General features: G+C 37.4%; 3 protein-coding genes across 3 annotated transcripts in view; 1 reads left to right on the top strand and 2 right to left on the bottom strand.

Annotated features, from left to right (window-relative positions):
- Nucleotides 1-5,545, bottom strand: part of LOC139123478 (uncharacterized) — a 70,827-nt gene extending 65,282 nt beyond the window's left edge. Inside the window, exon 1 of the mRNA XM_070689636.1 lies at nucleotides 5,336-5,545. The gene's annotated coding sequence lies outside the window, so the exon portion shown is untranslated. The remainder of the gene's footprint in view (nucleotides 1-5,335) is intronic.
- The window catches only part of LOC139123475 (uncharacterized), a 1,125,851-nt gene that overhangs the window by 1,029,076 nt on the left and 71,654 nt on the right, over nucleotides 1-25,121 (top strand). The window lies entirely within an intron of this gene.
- Nucleotides 1-25,121, bottom strand: part of LOC139124314 (uncharacterized) — a 63,344-nt gene that overhangs the window by 11,205 nt on the left and 27,018 nt on the right. The gene's annotated exons all lie outside the window — the stretch shown is intronic.

Below are 25,121 nucleotides of genomic sequence, written 5' to 3'. Positions count from 1 at the left end.
AAAAGAATTTGTCAGTTAGAAAGAATTACCTTGCTCAGAAGCGAACACTACAACAGCAGCGTACCAGTGCCTTCCATATTTGGCACTGACTTCAGTCCCAAATTTGAACACAGAATCTACACCATCTTCGAACTTAACGGAATCTTTCTCAGAGACTCCAAACTTCTCATCGGACAACCAATATAGGCACACCCATTTCGGGTTTTCTTCATTTGGTGCAATCTTCAGTTTCTTGGCAGCAGCAGCTACATCTCCAGAATCAATAACGAGCATCTTGGATCCGAGACAAAGAGTTAAATGCGATTTTTTCGGCGGTGAAAATTTTAACTCCTCTTATCAGCGTTCCGACAGAAAAGACTTAATCTTTGAATAAGATGGCGCGTCTTGTAAAATCTCGTTCACGCGCGATCGTAGTGCCCTCGTGCTCAATATAGAAAATGAACAAACGAAAGTCAATAATTTTACTAAAACGTATATTAAAATACTAACATTCAAATTCGATATAATCGGCACTTTTTACTCCAACTTAAACAGTTATGACGGTTACTCGAAGCGATCGAACACTGATAAACACCCAGCATGCAGAGTACCGGATGTCCGCCATTTTGAAATCAGGTACACTCTAATTTCTACTAACGTACGTACGTACTTACCCTGCAGTAATCGGTTAGCGACAGAGTACTTTATGATCCAAAATGTCAAATTTACAAACAACTGTTTCACATGATGATCTTGCTCCAAGATCAGGAAATCGGCAAGAACGAAGTTACGGCAACATAGTTTCCCCGTCAACTCCTCGCTCACGTTTTCACGATATCGGTAAGTACATATACAACGCTTTTTACATGTGCAGTATGTTACTGTATGAGTCACGCATGCGAAATCATGATACATGTATCGATGTTTGGCTTTTTCAGCTGTAGCTTCTGTTATACTACTATCACTTAACGACGAACAATGATGTAAAAATGAACACGGACGAGTTTAATTTGCCGTTTTTCCCTAAAAGTCGTAATCAGGACCAAAGCACTCTCGTTAAACGGTGGTGCTCTTTTTGGTAGCTCCATGATCGTACTCAGGCTTATGCATAGAGAGCCTTCATTCGTAGTTTCTTTTGTACCCAAAAGTTCTTTTTTCGACACGTTATTTTCAGTGATTATTACATTTGCAGATCAGGACGGAGGAAATGGTCGTGAGCAAAAATCTATGCCAATTAGAGTCAACTCACTGGGACATGTTAGACCAAGACACTACAGGAAGAGTTACATGCTCAAGTACAGCCAGCGGAGATCGTTAGCAGAACTTCCAAGAGAAGTTTTAACACAAAGCGAAGGGACATCGATACAAGGCTGTGACCAGTCTACCAGGAGCAACAGAACATCTGTCGAAAATCCGAAGTATGACTGTGATGATTCAGCCCATGACATTGACTGTAATGACTTGACAATGACTGGATGCCCAGAACAGTCCTCAAATTCCGAATCTGAACCACAAGGAGGAGGGTCATATGTGAACTCATCAACTGTTTGTAATGAACATGTTACAGCAGAAAATGACTCTGTAGAGCAAAATGGCAATGACAATTTATTTGACAACTTCCATGATAATGATTTTTTTTTTCAATGAGGAAAAATGGAAAGAACTGATGAAAGGTACTGCAGCAGGTGAGGAGAATGATGAGATCTCTGATGATGAATGTTTGGAGGAGATAAATACTTTTGAATCAAATATCCCTCCGAAAGATCAACCCATTTATCCAGGCCACTTTCTGACCATTGAACATTCTCTTCTTTTAATTCTTGTTTATTCAATAACACACTCCATCACTGGTATTCAACTTCAAGATCTTCTCACTCTGGTATCTCTGCATTCAATGTCAGTCCATCCAGCTTACTCGAGCATTGCAAAATTCAAGAAATTTTTTCAAGTATGAAATCTGGGATTGTTAAACATTACTACTGCAGTTCCTGTTTGCTTGCAGTTTGGGAAGATATGATTGTGTGTCCAAATACAGCATGTGGTAAAGCCTTAAACTTAAAAAATGCAAAGTCATATTTCATTGAGTTACCAATTGATGGACAATTGAGAAAATTATTTCAACGTTCAGACTTTCCACAATTGCTTCAACATAGATTTAATCGCAAAAAGAAAAAGTCTGACAATTTTGAAGATATTTATGATGGTCAGGTTTATAAAAAATTATCAAAACCTGGTGGACCTCTGTCGTCAGAATATCCCTATAACATTTCATTTACATGGAATACTGATGGTGTGCCAATTTTCAAAAGTTCCAAATTTTTCATCTGGCCAATGTACTTAATGATTAATGAACTTCCATTCAAGCATAGGAAAATGAAGGAAAATTTGATTTTATGCAGTCTTTGGTTTGGAGATAGTAAACCTCTGATAACAACATTTGCACAGCCTACACTAGAAAAGCTAAACAAGCTAGAAGAAAAGGGAGTTGAAGTCTTGGTAAATAATCAGAATGTAATATGCAGAGCCTTTTTAATCTGTGGTACAGCTGATCTGCCAGCTAAGAGTATGGCTATGAATTTTGTTCAGTTCAACGGGTCATACAGTTGTCCAAAATGTCTTAACAAGGGAGAAACAGCTTTCACAAGGGAAGATAGAAGGGGCCATGTACATGTATTTCCCTTTCAAAAAGAAAATCCATTGGGAACTGCATGGCAGGCAAACAGTTGTTGGCAATTGGCATTGGATGCTATTCATAAGAGAAGTGCAGTGAATGGTATCAAAGGACCAAGTTTTCTCATGAAACTGAAATCATATGACTATGTGTGTAGTACCAGCATTGATTATATGCACTGTGTATTGTTAGGGGTTACAAAACTCCTTTTGAAACTCTGGTTTTCATCATCATATTCTGGTCAACCTTTCTCGCTATCAGCGTTTGTTGATCTGGTAGACAATCGCCTCAAAGAAATACGACCTACATACAATATCACACGTTTACCTCGGTCAATAAGTGAGCATTTGAAATACTGGAAAGCATCTGAACTTCGATCTTGGTTGTTTTTCTATTCACTGCCTTTACTTTTTGATATAATGCCAGAATATTATTTTTACCATTATTCCACATATGTTGAACCATCTGGTTTCTGTCTCAGGACTCCCTATCAGAAGTTGATTTAAATCAAAGTCAGAGGTTAATAAACTATTTTGTGTACATGTTTGAGCCTTTGTATGGAGCAAGGTATTTGACCCTAAATCTACATTCCCTTTTACATTTACCTGGTTGTGTTCGGGACCTTGGACCATTATGGGCTTATTCGTGTTTCCCTTTTGAAGATGCAAATGGAGAATTACTTAAACTATATCATGGAACTCAATCCATTGATATTCAAATTATCAGTTCTGTTAACATTATACAAATGTTACCGTATATGACAGAGCGAGTTCCAATTGAATCAAAAGCGTATGCTGTTTTACAGAAACTGAAGAGAAAGGAAAAGTTAAAATTAACATCGCAGTTAGATTTTGATATATTTTCTCTTGGGAGAGACTATCGTAAAGTGTTACCCATAAATCAATATCAGAAAGTTGTACATTTGTTGGGCAAAGTTCCAGAGAACTTAGTGTATTATAATCGCATCAAGTTACGCAACCAAATAATTCATTCAACGGATTACCATAGAGTAAAGGCAAGGAACTCTTACACAGTGAAGTATATCGGAACAGCTGACAATACAGTTCACTTTGGTCATGTCAAATACTTTGCAGTGGAAAGACCACGTTGTAATTGTGCAGATCAAATATGCATGTGCAAATCCATGACAATGGTTTTTATTTCTCGGTTGAAATGCTTTCCAACAAACATGTTGACAATTAATTCAGCAAAAAACCCAAATATTATGGATGTGAAGCTTAGATATATTCACCGTATAGAAAAGGAAACTGCTATTGTTGATGTAATCTTGATTCGTAACATCTTGTCACTGTGCATAGAAGTATCATTTGGTGAGTCAGGTACATTTGTATGTGAATTTCCTAATTTCTTGGAAACTGACTAAGATTTGTCTGACAAATGTGTGCACATTTTAACACCCCCAGTTTTGAAAAATAAATAAATATACTATTTTTCTATTAAATGTAGAGTGCAAACATGTATATTCTTTATTCATGCATATGATATACATCTATATAGAAGCCAGCTGGGCACTCATGTTCGTGTCATTTGGCTGCACAAGTTAAATTTGCCCTGTAACCGTGCAGCCTTGAATTCTTAGGCCATTCTGTACAGTGCTGTGACCATTGTATTTACGTAAGCCTTCCATGGCAAACATACCACAAAACAATCTGCAACTTTGTTTACTTTAGTTTTGTGGTAGACATACCAAGAGAAAGATTGCTAATCACCACAAGTGCACCACTAGTGGTGACTATCGGCGCAGGATGGATAGACTGTTGTGGCACACAAAAGTATGCGTGGTATGTTTACCCAGAGCTTGCTGCATGTTTACCACAAAAAATCTGTTTCGTACGGGAGTACACTCATACAAATTCTATAGATATCAAACATGCCACGGGAATGGCACTGAGTAAGTATACAGTACACTTGTGCATTTAGAGACCAGTGTTCATTTCAATGTGTACAAAATACTTCCTTGTGCAGTCATAGTCAAATTCTGTCTCCACACTAATAATGGAAATTAAATCTGTATAGGAATAATGTAATCTTATGCTGTCATATACCATCTTCTACTCTAAGTTTTGTAAATTCAGTTAATCTCATAGGCACTTTTTTCATATGATAAATTTTCAGATACATGTCTTTGTTATTTCCTGACTGTATTGATTGTCGTAATCACTGTGAAGACCTTTAAGAGTGGTCAGTCTCATAAATATCAGAAGACATCACACATAATCAACCAGTTGTAGTAAATAAGTTTTTCCCTCACACTAACACTGATTTTTAACTGACATGACATTATGTTGACAAACCAGATTTTAACCAGAAATTGGTGATCTACTTAATCTGTTTGCTCAAACTCTGGAAAAAAGCCTCAATCACTATTTACTGCAAAAGGTTTTGGTAAAATTATTTTTATTATTGAATAAAAATATTAGGAAGCTGATTATGATAGAAATAATTTTTAATGTATGCCTGTGGTCAAGTATGTAGAAATGATAATTGAAAATTATCTCATAAGTCAATTAATGAGTTTTACATTTTTTATATGTAGAAATATTCAATTTTTAATCTCAAAAATTGAACAAGAAAGCCTTGAGAGACTTGTCACCAGGCTGCCTTTTGACGTGAATGCCAACATATAATTAAAACAAGACACTTGGTAGAAAGAATATAACATACCTTGGGTGATTTGGCTTAAAAATTTCTTTAAACAGAAGGATACCGATGTAGATTGCTGTATTGAAGATTGTAGTACCAGAATATGACCAGAAAGTTGTGAAATATTCCTGAGTTTGGTAGAGTTTGACTCTACAGGTGTCTGAAAATGTCTGTGTTTGCTCAGCGCATGTAGCTACCAAGTCCTTACCTGTCACATAATTTATAACAAAATTATTGAGTACTGTTAATACATTAACATAGTAGAGTAATGAGTTCAAAGTTCAGTTTTGGTCCACCTGTGCATGATGGTGATTGTTTATAGAGACACATCTGGTAAATAATTAGTGATAGAGACATTATCTACAGTGTCCTGATGAATGATAAATATCAACCAGTACTGCAGTGTGAGTTTAATCTGATATTGTTGATATATAATCAATAGATATCACAAAAGTTTTACAAAGAAGATATGCACAAAAATCTTGGCGCATTGTTCCACTTACAACAGCATGAACAGAGAGTCACTATACATTCTGAATATACACTTTATGGTTCTGTTGGGAAAATAACTGTGATCATCTGTGTTATATGGTACATTAGTTTTATATTACAAAATTTATAAATTTGATAATTTAAGAATGCAAAAGATGGCTGTATGCAACAATTAACTCGCTTGAAATTAGCTTTGAGCAAGACAATGCTTGGCAATCTTCCAACGGACCATTCCAAATTTTGTTTAGGGGTGTAATAAAAAGAAACATAAAGAACTTAACAATTTAATTTTAAACAATTTATTCTTTTTTATTGAACATTTACCTTATTCAGACTCATAAGAAATATTACGATACTTAATTGAGTATATGTTTATTAGTCCCCACAGACACCGTCCGGACTGACTTATAGGTTTGGTCATGTCCGTGCTTGCGTGCGTGCGTGCGTCCATTCACGCAGATATCTGGAATGATTTCATTCAAACTTGATACAAGGATTACTTCATATGTTATATATATGTACACCAATTTGTTTTGTGATACGATCCAATATGGCCGCCGTGCAGCCATTTTGTTATGATTTTCTCATGTACGGAGCCATAACTCAAGCTCATTTAACCGATTTTATTCAAAGTAGGTACAAGGACATTGACCTATGTCATACATATACACATCGATTTGTTTCAAGATATGTTCCAACAAAGCCGTATGGCGGCCATTTGTCACAATGTTTTCATGTCCTTAGCCAGAACTCGGGCACGTCTCAACCGATTTTATTCAAAGTTGGTACAAGGACATTGACCAATGTCATACATGTGCACTTTGATTTGCTTTGTGATACAATCCAATATGGCCACCATGCAGCCATTTTGTTACGATTTTTTCATGTACGGAGCCATAACTCGGGCACATTTTATTCAAAATTGGTACGTAAGGACATTGACCAATGTCAAACATATGCACATTGATTTATTTTGTGAACATTGATTTATTTTGTGATACAATAGAATATGGCCGCCATGAGGCCATTTTGTTATAATTTTTTCATGTCCTTAGCCATAACTCAGGCACGTCTTAACCGATTTTACTCAAAGTTGGTACAAGGACATTGACCTATGTCATGCATACCGGGGTATGCATATTAATTTGTTTTATGATAAGATTGAATATGGATGCAGGGCGACCATTTGTTACGATTTTTTTCATGTCCTGAACCATACCTCAGACAATTGTATCAACTGATTTTATTCAAAGTTGGTATTAGGACATTGGCTTATGTTATACATATGTACGTCGATTTGTTCACAATATGATCCAATATGGCCACAGGAGGACATTTTGTTAGGGTTTTTTCATGTCAAGAGCCATAACTCTCGCAAGTCTCAACAGATTTTATTCAAAGTTTGTACAAGGACATTGACTTATATATGTCATTATACACATGCATGTTGATTTTTTAGATGGTAAGATCAAATATGGCTGGGTGGGCGGCCATTTTGTAGGGATTTATTTCATGTACAGAGCCATAACTTGGACATATTTCCACCAGTATCATTCAAAGTTAGTAGAAGGACATTGACCTATTGCATACATATGCCCATTAATTAGTTTCACGGCATGTAGCAGTATCATGTCAATTATTGAATTTTTGTAATGAGGCTGCTATATCAGGAAATACTGTATCAAATTTCATGAAACTTGGTACAAATGTTAAGCTTACATTGCTTTAACAGTGAAAAAGACATTTATCAGTGTCATGTTAATTAATGTGTAATTGCATAAGTACTGAACTTTCCTAATTAGAGTGATATATCCACAAATACTGCGTCAAATTTGATGAAACTTGGTACTATAGAAATAACGGGCGACGCGCTGACCATTAACGTTTATTTGTGGGCAAGGGCGAGAGGAAAGCCAAAAATTAACGGGCGAGGCTTGCCGAGCCCGTTAATTTGGCTTTCCTTGAGCCCGCGCCCATAAATAAACGTTAATGGTCAGTGCGGAGTCTGTTATTTCCATTATATTATCAACGAACCGGAGAAAACCGTCAAAATTTGCGAAAATTTTTGGAGCGAACGACAACTGGGCCCCAGAACTGAGCAATACGCGACGCACTGTCACGCGCACTGTAAAATATTGGCAAATCTGGAAATATTTTCAGAAAAAAAGTATCTCAACTTGGCCCACAAGTGCTCCATTTTATTTTGTGATTGATTATGATTTACGTTTGAGCTGCAAAGTTACGATACTTTGAGTTGTTAATCTTATTATTCATATTCACGGGCATATAAACAGACCATTACTGTGTATTTGTGGTCAGTCACGTGGTTCAGCTCGACCAATCAAAATGCGACAGGCAGGGCATGGTAATATAAAGATGTTTATCTCATAGTGTTGTAAATACAAATCAAGGATACTTAGTGGTGTCATTTATATATATACATTAATTGCTAGTTTGTAATTTACATAATGAATTTTTGTTTTTAGGGTGAATGTCCAGAAGCACTGCATCAAACTTTATGAAATATGGTACTGGTGATAATCTGTCAGTGTTAAGATAGGATGCAAAAATGTTTGGCAGCATCCTGTCGATTAAGTACTAATTGATTCATTTTAGTGACCTTTTGTAGTTAGTGTGGCGGCTTACCGGTACATTGGTTTTTTGTTTTTACCACCATTGAACTCATTTTTCGCCATTAAGCCCCATCTGTATCGCAATATTTTTAGTCAGGGACCTAATTAATGAAGAGGACTCTTTCCTCTCAGAGGACTTACGGTATAATGAAAGTACCCATTAACAAGTTGGGACTGTGTCATTGGCAATGAATGGTTGCCAAGTATACTCAGCCATCGATTGTTGTAAACAGATCACCAAGGCTGTGATTGAAGATTTGTACTTACACTTTTTTGAGTAGAAAAACTAAAAACCACGTGTTTGAGTAAGGCTGTAGACTGGAAAAAAAAATTGTCTCACCAGAGGTGTCATTTATTCATGCATGTAAATCACTACGCACCTCCACATCAAAGGAAAGCTTGTGACCCACTTTGTTGAAGGGTCACATCTCCGAACCACTTTGTAACAAATAGTCTGAACCTGTGCCGTTAAAAAAATGAGTTTGTAAATACTCTCTGATTTTTCTGGCTTTGTGAGTGTGTTCTGTTCCAGACAACGATCACTGATCGTGGCCTTGTCTGGAGCAGCAGGATGATATTAAGGGGTGACATAAAAGATAATGGATAATTTGCATATTTAATGAACTTTCGTAATTAGGGATATATATCTGATTTGACTTGATCAAAATTGACAAAACTTGGTATGTATATTGAAGATACTATGATTTAACATTATTGAAAGTCATAAGCATTTTTACTTCATCAAACTCTTAATTTGCATATTTAATGAACTTTTGAAATTAGGGATATTTATTTCAATTGACTTAACCAAGCTTGATGAAACTTGCTATGTACATTGAAGATACTATGATATAACATTATTGAAAATCATTAAGCAGTTTTACTTCAGCCAAATACTTATTTGCATATTTAATAAACTTTCCTAATTAGATATATAAATCTGAATGGACTTGACCAAAATTGATGAAACTTGCTTTATATGTACATTGAAGATACTATGATATAACATTATTGAAAATCATTAAGCAGTTTTACTTCAGCCAATTCCTTATTTACATATTTAATGAACTTCACTAATTAGGGATATATATCTGAATTGATTCGACCGAAGTTGATGAATCTTGCAACATATATTGAAGATACTATAAAACAACATTATTAAAAGTCATTCAACATTTTTACTTCAGCCAATTCCTAATTTGCATATATAATGAACTTTCCTAATTAGGGATATTTATCTGTATTGACTAGACCAAATTGACAAAACTTGCTATGTACATTAAAGATACTATGATACAGCATTGAAAGTCATTAAAGCATTTTTACTTTAGCCGATTCCGTATTTGCAAATTTTATGATTTTTCCTAATCAAGGATATTATCTGTCTTCACTAGACCAAAGTTGACGAACTGCTTTATACATTAAAGATATGATACGACATTATTGAAAGTCATTTAACATTTTTACCTCTTCATAATTTGCATATTTAATGAGAACATTTCAGTCAATTCCTAATTTGCATATTTTAATGAACTTTCCTGATGGGGATATATACTTGGATTTAAAATTAATCTGTGGTAAATATTATTCATTATGTTAATCATCACACTTTCAATGAAGTTGCAAACATGTGGCAAAGGTTCAAATTTACACATAACTGCAACATATAATTAAACGTGAGCATTTTCAGTTCATATCTGGTTTTAGTTAACAAAATTATATTATATAATCTGTATTTTTGTTTTGGTTTATGTTCCTATAAAAGTCTTGCCAAACTTTAAAATTGTGTCAAACAAAAATTGGAAATATTTAACCCTTTCACCACCATGGTTTGTCCCAAATCCATTGTTTTCTATGGTAAAGTTGGACCTGTATACAGGGAACTGGGGGTGAAAGGGTTAAAGAAGATCGTACAGACACAAATTTGGACTGTAATATATTGCATACATTATAATCGCGATCTCCTTTGACCCATCATCTGATCATTGCATATGCTCAAAGAGGGTCCTGGTCTGGTTTTTGAATTGCTCTTAGCTCCGGTCAGTCGGCGGAGATTCCAAACCAAAGCAAGGTCATTCGAACGTAATGTAGAGAGTCGACGTGTTACCCGTGCACAATTTTGGGGATTACAAGTTCACGGGGGGATGTCGCCCGCGACTGTCAAATTGTATGACATCGCAACTATTTCCAAAATAAAATGACACTGACGTAATCTTTATTCACTGTAATTACATTCAAATGCGCTGAGAACGGTGCATTATAAGCTTACCACGTGAACTTTACCGAGCTTGACTGATGTATAAAACACAATCACTGCATTATCATCAGAGGATGTTCGTTTTTTTTTCCGGTTCCAATTAGTTTGGAGCAGGAACAATTATGGATGTCGGACTTTATCCACATCATAGGTTGGGATTCTGGGAACAGTATTTGAATGCCAGACATTATATTGACCTACATTATACCGGTATACCAGAAAAAGTCGTGGTTTTGGTTGTTTTTTGTCGGCCCTAATTACATTCGGAGCAGGATCGAAAAAATTTTGAGTGTGGAATTTTGTTGCGTGGTGACTCACATGTAAAATGTTAACAGAAGTGGACGTATTTTTTTGGTTTTCAGTTGTAATACTAAGTTGGATGGAGAACAGTTTTGGTTGTCTTACTGTACTTCTATCAGGTATGGACAGAAGTGAAACATACTGGTAAACATGTAGTTTTGGCCGCAATGTGTTCTTAGTGGAAACACTTCTGTATGTCGAAGACCGACTTATTGGACTAGGCTGTGGAGGGACTGTGCTTCCACAAACACTAATGTTACAGTTTATTGTTGGGACTTTGCTTCAACAAATATTATTGTTACGGTTTATTGTTGACAGGCGGGAGTAATCCTGGTTTTTGGAGTACGAAGCCCAACAACGTCACTGTGTAAATTACGCAACATTGTGTCACTCAAGATGTATTATGCAAATAGCGATGCAAATATGTCCTTGATGTTTACAAAAGCTCCCTGATTTGACATTGGATAACCACGTAAATTTGTTTCAATTTTTAAAAGTTGTGAATTACACGGAAGCCATTACTTATTTTGAATTATATAGCAACACATCTCAATGATAGGCCTTAATATTCTAAAAGAATTTTGAAAATTCGAAAGAAAAATTACCGATTTGGTATCGATCATCCTTAAGGAAATAAAATATTCATATTACATCATTCCCATTATACACAATAGGATAGTCTGAAATGTTCCAAAACTGCAAAGATACCCACAAATTCTTTCCAGCCATTCTGTCTGCATTTACCGTACATGTCAGATTTTGAATACAGGTAATATCTTCTAATAATACAAAATGGAACAATGCTTTGCTACTTAATGGAACAATGCTTTGCTACTTAAATTGGCACAGCATAATCAGGAAACCTAGTTTTTATCACTAATGCTTTGAGAACGAAATGTTGGAATGCACTAAATCAACTTAGAATGGTAGATTATAGTCTCCCGAGCTGGAGTGGTGCTTGTGAGCCAATACTTTAAAATTACTGAGGAACTGTACAGCCTTGTATAAGATTGTTTAATGATAATATATTTTAATACAGGTACATGAATCTATAGCACGTAATTTACAGAATTGTGAAAAAGCATTTTCTTCATAATATTTGTGTTGTAATTTGTATTGTGTTTATTCTGCAGTGTGATAAAAAATGAAATATCCGTATTGTAAAGATGGTTGCAATGATGTCATTGTATGTCAGAATTTACTCTAGAAACAAAATCATTTAAATACTGGAAAATGTGTTTTCGACTGGTTTTCAATTTGCTGTATGTTTGCATTAAATGCAGGTGCATTATAGTCTAAACAAGAAACAACAAATTTAAGAACAGAGGGTAATTTGGCCAAAATTCAGGGGTCAGGGAACATAAATGTATTATCATAGCCCTTACTATGACAGTCACAGATTTGAATGACCCCAAAGACAGGGCAGAGTGTTGTTCAAATGCCATGCTGCCACAGTTGGGCCACCAAGCAGTTTCAGAACCCTGGAAGGAGCCCAACAAACCTTTATGGGATTTTATGTCAGGGTTTCCCCTTGTGGGATTACATCATGCACGCCAGGCAAACTATGTAGTACAGCTCCCAGAAATGTTAAACTTTACTGATCTTTTGATCATCAGAATAATGATAAATGTCAATGGCATGAGTTTTTCTTAGTGTCACTTTAATTTGGATAGATTTCCTCACTTATATGCTTTTATTTCCTTAAGGTGAAGTACTACGAATTACGTCAAAATTAGGTTGTGGTGTCATTTTCTTGAAACTTTGCACAAATATTCTTGGAAGTTTTGCAAGTGCAAAAATGAAATAAAAAATGGGGGTCACCATGCTCGTTTCCATGGAAACGGACATTAAAATGGCGTTGTTAGAAATAAATAAAAATGATATAATTCACTTAAACTAAAGAAAGCAATTATAAAACGCTTAGCAAATGAGTTAATTTTAATAAATACCAAGACTTAAGATCCATATCTATCGAATGTATAATTTTCATGATGTTTGTAAAGAAATTTTAACATAAAAAAGTGACGATATCGAAATTAAATCACCCTATAATTTTCAAATTTTCTTCCTGTCGCTTTGAATGGTGTCATTTTGACCAAACTTGGCGAATAAAATCCTGACATAATACCATTTAGTTTACACTTTTAATAAAAGGGTGTCACCACGCTACTTTTTACAATATCTCCAGGTGAATGGGTAATATGCGCTATGTAAATGGGAGAGATATGTTAATTTTTCGCTCATATTGAATAAAAACCAGCTTCCTAGGGGGTCAAAATATGACAAGGTTATAGGTCACATGTATTTCTAAGAGACTGGGTCAAAAATTAGGTAAAAGCGCAATTTCAACAATGACAGGTGATGTTAAATACATGTGCTTCAAATAACCCATTTGCGGCAGGCTGGAGTTAAATCTGCGCAGAAACGTTCTAAACCGCGTGCTCGTCCGAATTCCTCGCACTTTACCTTAAGAGGGAAGTTGAGTGTTTTTGAATAAAATTGTCAAGATTGTGATTCAGGTCCCAGTGTGAGATGCTAATTCTACAGCATTATTATTTGAGCTTCCATCACCACAGTATGTATTTGGGAATAACCACAGCACTGTTTCCGCATCATGTAAACTGATTGTCAGTGTGGTAAGAGCTGAAATGGCTGTCACATGACTTGGTGGATAATTGCATCACACATACACACACACACACACATACGCAGAAATTGAGGACTTTTTAATTTGTCAACCACCAGGAGAATAATAAATATGTTAACACATTAATTATTTAAACAAAAGGTGAACATACTGTGGCAACGTAACTATATTTATTAACATCTTTTCATTCCTATGGCCCTTAGGCACTGTGGATGATTACTTGAAAACACCCTGTAAACCCAACCTGTGTGTGTGTGTGTGGTGGGGGGGGGGGGCTGTATTGTTGAGCGGTCGCGGTCTCAGTCAGAAAAATGTAATAAATTAGCCGGTTATTGAACCACTCTTTTTTGAGAGTGGGGATTTGGCTGAGCGGTTCTGTCTGTTGCTTCTCCGCTAGGTGACTGATACTGTAGGTTGTGGGTTCGAACCCGACTGAAAACATCATGTTTTCAATTACTGTGCAAAAAAAATCATACTGCATGTACAGGAAAGGTAACATACCACATCTCATTTGATGTCACGAATGAAGACCCCCCAAAGTACTCAATTATGGTTCAAAAGAAACCACCTAGGGAGGTCCAATTATATCTTATGTTCAAAGGTAATTCCTTGGTGCCTTCCAATTCAATGGCATTTAGCCTGACTGTCAGTTTTAAATTAAATTTTATTAAGAGTTATGGCAAAGGGAAATTGTCAACAGTAGTGCAGTAAGCATATCCATTTTAAAATCATCACATTTGAGAACTGCAATTTCTGCATGGTAATTTAACATCAAAGCAACAATTCAAAAGTAGAACTATTAAAATTGTCCATTTGGCATATTCAACTGCTTTAACTTATACAAGAAATGATGTGATTCTGAATGATTTTAATATTTTTGCAGATTCCAACAGTTTAATGATGTAATAGTGAACATCACCAGCAATATCATTGTATCCTGTTTTACAGGATTTGGGTTTGGCCTGACCCTTTTTGTCTCAAGAAAATGCTTAAGATGCTATTGAGCCTGCTTGATCACAACTATGACACCACAATACTTGTATATCTACACTGCCACTATGCTACCAAATGCTTTTTCTACATGCATGGAAATTTTTATTTGTGTGGCTCACTGTATAAATTTGCCACATTAGGAGCTTGTAGCTTACACATATGATAAGTTGTCAAACTGTGAACACAGAATGAATGCTGAAGAAGTATTCTATATAGATCTGCTGCAATATACACTTCACATTGCTAGTACTTTAGACTTTAGACTTTTAGAATTGCCACCTAATTTTCTTTCTGGCGGTAAAAGTTTACCACCAGAAATAAAAAAAAAATATTCTATCCTTTAATTTTATGAAAACAGATAATTAGTGTAATAAAAACTGAACAAACATTCTTTAATGTAAAAACTATCATGAACAACATACAAAACATCTTGAATGTCTCAAAACATTGTGAACGCATCAAAAATTAACAACGGTGAAAAACTGCCCCCAAACGGCGACTTTCGGGCACATTTGTAAGGCAATTTTTGTCATCTTTGGTCAAAAAATGTATTTCTCAAAAAGTACTGGTCTGATAGTTTTGAAATTTGGTATACAGGTTTCTACAGATGAACTAAGTAATATATTGAATCTCTGATGAAATCTGTAATTTTGTATTTTGGGGCAATTTTTGCCATTTTGGTCAAAAAATGTGTATTTTCAAAACTACTCATCTGATAGCTTTGACATTTGGTTTACAGGTTCCTACTGATGAAGTTAATGATATTTATTGACATTATGATGAAATCTGCAATTTTGTATTTTGGGGGCAATTTTTTGGTCAAAAAATGTGTATTTCCAAAACTTGTCATCTGATAGCATTGCAATTTATTATACAGGTTCCTACAGATTACCTTAAAGGGACATTATTTGTATCTTTTGACCTTATATTGCTGCAAACGAGCAGTTGATAATGTTGTTCGACTTACTGAAAGATGTCTAAAAAACGGTCGACCGTAGACAACTTCCATCCCGTTTGCGTACACTGTATAGAAAAACCTTGGGTCAGGGGTTAATGGTGGGCTACTTTTAACCTCAGAGTTGGCAAGGTTGACCTGCGATCAGACCAAAGTGCTATCTAGGTCGCTGTAAGCATCCGCGTGTAAAAAAAATAAACCACACGAAGTGAAAGTCGAAAGCGCAGTATTGCAGTTTCGGGATTCCCTATTACCGATCCTGTTTGCTCAGTTACATTTTGACGGCCAGTTTTTCATGGAGATCTTGACGGCCAATCCTGCTCTTAGATACACTATTCTTTGCTGCTAGAGAGCACATTTTATAATGGGCATTTCAAATGCCTACAAGCTGCAAGAAGCCGACGACAAGGCCTATAATGGTGGATTTTTTCGTCTCGTTTGTTCCTCCATATGCATATGTAGACTTGCCCAAAGCCTGTGGGCATAGAAATGTGAAAACAGAGTAAAATGAAGGGATATACTTCAGTAGACAGTCACGTTATTGTCGAGGTGATCGCGAAATAGAAGCAATGTACTTTGGCGACTGATACCTACATCATGTACATTGTTGGGTGAAAGCAAGCTCTGCGTGGCAGGGCTGTGCCAAACCGCTGGCAGCACCTCGGTTGCGGCGTGCAGTTTCTCCACCAAAAACAACCCATTTTTAATCCCTAGCTTGCATTGAGTTTCGTTTTTGAGCACACCCACCTCGCCTGGGTACACGATTAGCCTTGCATACAGGTCTGTGTGTTCCTGGCGTTATACGGCGTGGAGGCCGTATAACGCCGGGAACACACAGACCTGTACGCAGGGCTTAGGTACACGATCTCCATGTGCTCAGCTGCACTTCTAAACTTACGAAAAGCCCACTTTTGGGAGTGGGTCGGAGGCACGGAGGCCGTTGTGTAAGCGATCAACTGTTACAAATAATTACACGATGCATAGAGCATAACAACATTCAAACAGATCAGTGTGTCGAGAGGTGACTCCAATCACGAGCAGTATCAATGACAGTACTCACCCGGCGCGGTGTCACGATGTCACCAATGGTACATCGTGCACTATTCAGTCCGAGTGCGATGTTTCCAAGTTCAACAAGTGATCATGTCGTGTTTGTAAAACGAACCACCGTAATGGCAAGAAAATGCCCTAAAATCTTAAAAGTTGACGAAGATTTGCTAACGATCAAATGCACAGAAAATGCATTACTCTGTACCTGTTTCACTATCACCACAGCAATCTGACATCGTTTTAGTTTTACCATTGACCCAATTGCGTCTATGGTTTTATTTGTTTCACAGTCCGTGTCATCGATACTAAAATCAAACTTACAAGCAAATGCCCTGCTTAGTTTCACTATTTGACAGTAGTTTGTGAGAGGTGCATTTGTTTATGCGCCGTGTGCTCCTCGATATCCGTTGTACTCCTCGAGTCTTAGTGTGTAGGTCACAGGCCGCGGCCGTTCACATTCAAGCTGTACTTTGATGGTTGACGTATGCGTAGTAATATTGGTCATGCGCTTGGGTTCAATAATGGCAGTTGGTTCAAATCGCGCGGACGCCCTTACCAACATTGAACCTTGCCGTAAAGAGCAAGAAGGTGGTTTTACATATCCTTGAAGCCGTCCATAAGTCACAATTTATGTCTCCCATTGATTTGACAGGGGATTTCAGTCATAGAAAAAATGAAAAAAAGTCAAAAGATACAAATAATGTCCCTTTAATGATATTTATTGAAATTATGATGAAATCTGCAATTTGTAATTTTGGGGCAATTTTTCCATTTTTGGTCAAAAAATATGTTTCTCAAAAATACTAGTCTAACATAACAGCTTTCAAATTTGGTATACAGGTTTCTATAGATGAACCAAATTTGATCTTTTGAAATTATGATGAAATCTGCAATTTTTGTTTTTTGGGGCAATTGTTGCCATTTTTGGTCAAAAAATTTTACTCTCAAAAAACTACTCATCAGATAGCTTTGGTTGACATGTTCTTAGGGATGATCTGATGTGATATATTCAAAGTATGATGAAATCTTCAATTGTGTATTTTTGCAGCTATTTTAGCCACTTTTTTCTGGCCACTGCATTGAGCTATCAAAGATTTCCACCTTCTTCATCAACATGTATCAAAAATAGTTATTCTCTACATAAACACAGCGGAGCTATATTGGCTGCTAGGTCACTTGTTTGTCCAGTAAGGAGGCTAGAATAATTATATTTGGGTCAGTTTGTTGTGTTTCATTTGTTCCTTTTTTCTGTAAGATTGTGTACTTGTTGATTTATGAGTGTATCGCCAATGTTTGGATTTCTTTTGTATGCGACACAGTCACCTGTGGTCTATTCTGCTCTGCATTTACATATGCACCCCATAGACATGTGTACATCAGTGCGGACGCAGATACCCGGAGACGCGCAAAATCGATTTTCCTTCGTGGGTGGTATGGAACGCGAAAATTTCAAACAAAGCGCTACACATTGTAAAGAAATTTCGCCTATAGCTATTCGAGAATTCATTTTATGTTACTTATAACTAGGCGAATTGAAAGATAGTTAGTTAGAATTACCAAATCGTACATTATTCAGTGTCTTATTTGTTTATATTGCAGAAAAATCGCGAAGTCAAAATGTTGTCTCGTGAGATTGACAGAAAATACAACTCATTCATTCCTGAATTTTCCGGTCGTGCTCATTCCATGTTTCTTCTCCAAGTTTGATTTTGTCACTGTCCTTTTACACAGAAATCAAACTTTAACGCTGTGCCCTCAGTTTTGGCGATAAGGCCGTGAGACGGAAATGTTAACTTAAAATAGCACTGACGGGTACAGGTAGTCCTTGCAAATCCCGCAAACAACAGCTAAAGCGCATGCGTGAAGGTTGCCCTCTACCGACGATACTCATTGTCTTGTTTCTCAAAGAATCTCATCCTGAACTTTTGCGCTGGAGAAAGTATCTCCCCTATAAAACTGCAGAAATTAAGCATAAAAAGTGAGGCAATTCACTGAAGCCTTGTATCTCTGAAGTGGTCAATATAAATTTACTATAAACATAAATGGACTTTTACTGATTGTCACTGATTTTTCGGAAATGCACACTTGCATATTGAGCCAGAAAGGGAAAAAATACAAGAATCAAAGCTTCAAAGCTATACCTGAGTTCGATTATTTAACAATTATGTTCTAAAAGTACAGGTTTAATTAATGATGAGGTTATGTGATTAACCGAAACTAAAATTCGTATTATAAATCTTTTACAATTTGATGCAATAAATATCTTATAACAATACAATAACAATATAAACTTTATTTTAACTCTATGGGCATGATAGGTATACGCCTCTTTTCACAAGCGTCGAGCACAAAGAAAACTTATACACAGAAGACAAAGTACAGGATAACAACAAAATTACGACACAGACAGGTTTCATGTAAAAGTGTACAAAAAGCTTAGTCGATAAAATTGTAACAAGCCTGCTTAAAAACTCTAACACTTGTACAACTTCTTATTGCTGTAGGCACATTGTTGTACAGGTAATTACTCGAAAAGACTGCTTTAATAATTCGGTTCTAGCAAATGGAGCTTGTAGAACTTTATTACAAACAGATCTTAAAGATCTTTGTGGATCTTTGTACTTTGTTATCATATCCCGGATGTATGGAGGAGACTGGCCACAACATACGCTTGTAAACAAACACTACTAGGTTGTACTTATAGCAATTGGATAGAAGATACCATTGTAGAACTGTAAACATTTCAATGGATGAGGTAACAATGTCACAATTCAAAATCAGTCTCATTGCCCGCTTTAAACGACACTTCAAATGATCCATATCCTTTTGACTACAACAACCCCAAACACCGAGATCATAATCAAAATATGGTATAATGAAACTGTTATAAAACTGACGCCTCGCTGAAACTGGTACAAATAATGTTTAAATTCTGGCAAGAAGATACAGATTACTCTTTATTTTTTCACAATACTATCAACATGTAATGTTTATGATAAATGACTCTGAATCTTCCACACCAAGCAGCTTTTCGCTTTCTACATTTTTCAATATCATTGTCACAATCTTATGACGGAACTTTGAGTTCATTTTCAATCAAAATTCATAAAATTGCAGCAAATCTAGATTGTAATAAAACAAATGATTTATGTCTTCAGTGGCAATAAATCATTGTTGTAATGACATCTCAAAAAGAAATTTAAGGTAGAACGCACCTCGGGGACAGACATTCGGACTCTCAAACTTTTACAATTCTCTTCTGATATACCACATGTGGGGGTTCATTTTAAAGCTCTCGGTGAAAGAAAACTTTTCACCGGCTTAGTTTTTCGAAATTCGAAAATTTTTATTTTTCTCCATAGAGTTAACACAGGGATGGCGGCCATTTTGAATTTCTAATATCGGTAAATCTTGGGAAATTTGTTTCTCTAGTTCCAAAATTTGCACGGTGACCCCCTATTTTTAATCTTGATTTTGAAAGAGAATGATTGAAAGATTCCTTGAGGAAAGTTAGAGCAAAAGTTTAAGTCTTTCACTTTCGAGGTGCATACTACCTTAAGGTAGCTTTTCGCCTTTGTTTTGGTATTTTGAGTCAAAAACACGATTTTTTTTATCCTGAAAAGTATTCCTGTAATATTGATCTTCCTGTGAGTAGAATATCTTGGTCGTGAAGTTCCTGTTTTTGGGTGAAATTTTGGAATAAAAATGTACGAGAGGCATAGGTGTACATTTGGCGTTTGAGACTACCGTTAAGTCTTGATTGACAAGGGATTACGCTAAGCAAGCAGCGTCACAGTATTCACATGCACTTAGACAACATACGCTGTGAAAATCCCATTAACACCTACCGTTCACTGCGTGGGTCAAGACCATAGTGTGTACCTGGCAATTAGGCGTCGAAAGGTGGGTCTTACCGTTTTTCTCATAGGGGTGGCCGCTCCCAAAAGATTACAATTTATCGACAAGGTCAGACTTATGACATTGCTGACGGTACAATTTCAGATTACACAAATGGCCCACACACTAAATGTTTTATCTGGGACATTTTTGTGCTTTTGTAAAAGCACCAGGAGTGGTGGATAAGTTTCGTAATGTTAAACATCTTTGAAGAGGCTGTCCCGTATACATAAATGGTACGTTCCACTGGCGGCCTTAGTGACAGCGGGAACACTTGAATACCGCAACAGACACCCTTCACATCTTCAACATTCAAGCAACATTCGGCCTCTTTCGGCCGAAGTTTCGGCTTCTTTGGCCCAAGACATTTCGACACCCCCGTTACGATTTATTTTTTTCCCTTCAAACTTATTAGTAACTGACAGACCAGTCATATTCATAAGCGTGACCTTTGCGTTCTGACCAGTATGACTTTTACAGTGCCGTTTAGGCGCCGCTTTTCAAACTTTGACAGTGTCGGCGGCTATTGCTATTGAAAATGATATGAAACTCTTTTCTCACGGTTTTTCACCATGTTCTCACAAACTTTAAAGCATGTGAATGCTGACACTATACTTCTCAGTGTTTTTATTTGTAACATTTGGCACGAGTTCCCCCAACCAGGTAGTGCCGAAACGTCTTTGGTCGCGTTGCCTAAACGTCTTGGGGTCGGAAATTGTGCGGCCGAAACGACTTTGCGCCAAAAGGTCCAGAAACCCGACATTGTCCGTTCGATGAGAATACTAAGTGAGTTGAACAATTTATGAATAAAAATGAAATATCAGAAGCCGCGGCACTGGAACTACTTGTGATTAGAAAATACAAGGTGGAAACAAATTGCATGGGCTTCAAGACAGCGACACGAAATTTTCCAAAGGCAAAATACGTAGCGATGCAGAAATCACACGCCACAAAACAATAGTGGTTTGCAGACGTTTTGGCACAATGGCAGTGAACTGATAATGTCGAAGTCGTGTCAATCCCGCGGTCCCGTTTTTCCTTGTCCCATTTCGTTTCCGGACCGCAAGCGCTGTCGTGCCGAAATAATCGTACAATGCAACCACCCTACCACTAAATGAGAAACCGACCTTGACAAGGTAAAAACATACGTCGACTAACAAATGTTCATCGTACACCGGACGAATGTGAATCAAATGATTTTATGGGAATGGACACGACAACATTGTTATCAGTTTATATCATGGCAGTAGCCAAAATGCTGAGGACCGAACACAAATTTCAATATGAATTTGAGCGTCACAACGTAATAACGTAATCGCCCTGAGTTTTCATCAACATGTCATCATTGGTCGGTAACCATTGAATGAGACGCTTACGGGCTAACTACTTGAATACAGTGCAAAACACCATCCTAATCCTGAGATTTACATGAAGACGGGCCTGATATCATATTCGCCTGGAATCGATGGAACTCATGTTGGATACGAACAACAGCAGAGAGTTATCTATCTGTGACGTATGACGCTTGACGAGCGGTCTATCGCATGCAACTTGCGCTTGATGAAATGACGTACTTTTCTCTATGTTCATGTTCTCAACTTCTCTCCTCTGACTTTTATGCCGCCGACAGGCGATTGGTTCATTTTAGCATAAATGACTCCAGAAACGGTCTTCACCCACAGAAATGCTGTACAGAGTGAGGACGAACTATTGTCTCAGAAATGCTCGTAGTTTAATTAGAGTTAATCGGTTTTCAGGCTCGTGAAGATCTAAAAAATGGCTGCTCACTGAATCCTCGATTACCCTAATTGTAATGAATCACGGCATGGAGCTGTTCTTTTTTTATCTCCATGATCACAGACACCGCAAATGTACATCCACATACAAACGCAGATATTTTTGTTGTCAGCCAATATTGTTTTCCCTATATCACTCATCGGGCTCGCTTTCATTCCGCAGCAGTGAGTCGTTTCCGAGGTCAAATCGAATGCTGCCATAAACTTACACTGTAGTGTACGCTTGTCATGGAGGTAATTAGTCCAAGCGCTCGTGGAGACGGTATCGAGATGCCGTAGCAGTTCCGACAGTTAGGTCGAACAGTTAAGGTCTGGTGAAATGGTCCCGTTCGTGTGACTGAATATCTTCCAGGGGGTCAATACTATTACACTCGCAACAGAATTGCAACCTAAAAGTACGCGCAAGTGTTAATTTTTTTGATATTTCTATGCGCGGCTTTCATGGGGTCATTTTGCGACACTCAGGTCACGCCCATAGCGGGGATAATAGTTGGCCGTCTGTGACGTCACAGGTGTGTTCATTTACATCGAATAGCGGTCCAACGCCGCCTTATCTCTGCCCGGTATCCGCTAACAAAACAGGCTCCAGTGTTCGCGCTGCCCATTTGCCACGTTCGCCAATGCGAATCGAAATCCGAAGTGGCGAAAAAAAATCGATCCTAATTCGCCACAGGCGGCGAAACTGATTTTGTTTAAAAAATATGGTAAAATAAAGAAAAAACGTTGGTTTTTTAGTCTTTTGTTTAATCTGCGCTTCTCTCTCGGCGATTCGCAAAAACTGTGTCTACTTCCGTATTATTGCGTTCTTTCCGTCGTACGTATTTGCAATCGAGCCAAGTCTCGCGAGAGATTTGACGTCATTTAGTCTAGTGTACAGCATGCATAAATGGCTCTCGCGAGAATTGAAACTTAGACACACGCAATCGAGCCCTCGCGATAAATTTGACGTCATTTTGTCTAGTGTACAGCGGGCATAGGAACGCTCGCTCGCGAGAATTGAAACTTTTGCTATACATAGCAGACATACGCATTTTAATCGAGGCAACAAGGTTTGGTGTTGCAGTTGATTTACATTGCGGTCTAGATGTTCTGTGTTGTGCATTTTAATCACAGTCTTCAACATTCCATGTTGCGGCCGATTTGCATCGCGGTCCTCGTGGCCCGGTATTCCCCGTTGTTCTTCATTTCCGTCCCAACGACGCGTTCCGTGTTGCTGTCGATTTGTATCATGAAGGACTCTACCTCCATGATTTGTATCGCGATCTCTACGTTCCGTATTGTTGTTCGTTTAATGGTAGTCTATTCAGTGTTGCTGTTCATGCAGCTGATTTGTAGTTATAGTGCATTTTAATCACGGTCCCATTTACGTTTTAAGTTACTGTCGATTTGCATTGCGTTCCCGACGTTCCGTGTTGAAGACAAGTGCATTTTAATGGCAGTCACAACGTTCAGTGTTGGTGTTTATGCTGTTGATTTGCATTGCGGTCCCAACCTTCTGTGTAGCGAGTAGCGAGGCAGGCTCAGCCGAGGGACCGTGGCTGATCGTACGAACCAGCAGAGACAAGCACATTATGGTTCAAACATTCAACACTTGACGGGAACTTGAAAAAGTTTACAGTTGAGCCGTTCATGTTTTTGCCGCTGTCACAGGCACCAAAAGAACAACGTTCTTCCATAGTGAAGGAGGACACTGTCCTGATCATGTAAGCGGAAACCCTAGAAGTTACCCCCCGTAGGGAGCTTACAGAGGTGTGAAATACTTTAATTCCCGTTATGAGATACGGCGTCGGGCAAACTTCGGAAAGCCAAAAAAAGTCGACTGGAGAGGCTCCGGGGACACGCCCACATTGCATTTTTCTTTTGCCATATTTCATAATCACGCGCGCTAAACGAAAAAAGAAATGAATGTAACTGTTTTATACCGGTAGACCATCAACTGTATTTCTGTGATTTTGCAACATGGGCATTTCACCAGACCTTTAATACTCTATTTAAACCTTACAACTAATCAGTCAATAGATTATGCATAATCCCTTCCCTGGCACTCCCAAGTTTATTTACTCATCAGCTACTGTGTAGATTGGGCTCTAAAAGAGTACAACGCTCCCAAAATTCACCATTTTTAGCCTCATTTCGACCATTGACACTGATTTCAATGAGTGAATATACTGTTGAAGTTGAACACTTTTGATTTCACTATCTGGTTTTAGTGTTTTCGGTTGAGTACATTGTTTATTGCCATTCAAAAGGAAAAAACCGAACCAATTTACTAAATCGCCTTTTTCTCAGTTCGGCATTTTGTCACATTGCAGCACGTTCAAAAGAGTTTAACTCGAGAACGCGTGAACGGAAGTTCACCAGATTTCACAGACGTTTGTCAAGTAGGTTGTCTCCAAAACCGTGTCTCAGTTTCTTTATGAAGATTTTTAAAGTCGAGTTATTGCTGCTTAATTAGGCGGCATTGTAAGACTAATCGGTGGATAAACTTTGACTCAACGATGTGAAAAAAATAAGGCCTTTTTCAAAAATCTGAGACACAGTTTTGTAGCCAGTATTCTGAAGACCAATTGCCCGTTAACACCTAAACAATAGCCCCTCTCCGCTCAGACTTAAACTTTTTTACGTGAGACCACCCATTTTCTTTACACTTTCACTAAGATCTTCAAAAAAATTCATCGCACACTAATTTTCTTGATAAAACAAAAAAAATCATAGAAATAGCTTTCAGGTGATATATAATACTTGGGTAAAAGTACACATCTTGATGGCAAAATTCACGTTTGAAAA

This window comes from Ptychodera flava, assembly GCF_041260155.1.
Source record: "Ptychodera flava strain L36383 chromosome 23 unlocalized genomic scaffold, AS_Pfla_20210202 Scaffold_23__1_contigs__length_28996876_pilon, whole genome shotgun sequence".
NCBI classification, from domain to species: domain Eukaryota; kingdom Metazoa; phylum Hemichordata; class Enteropneusta; family Ptychoderidae; genus Ptychodera; species Ptychodera flava.
This window is presented reverse-complemented; position numbering and strand designations above follow the sequence as displayed.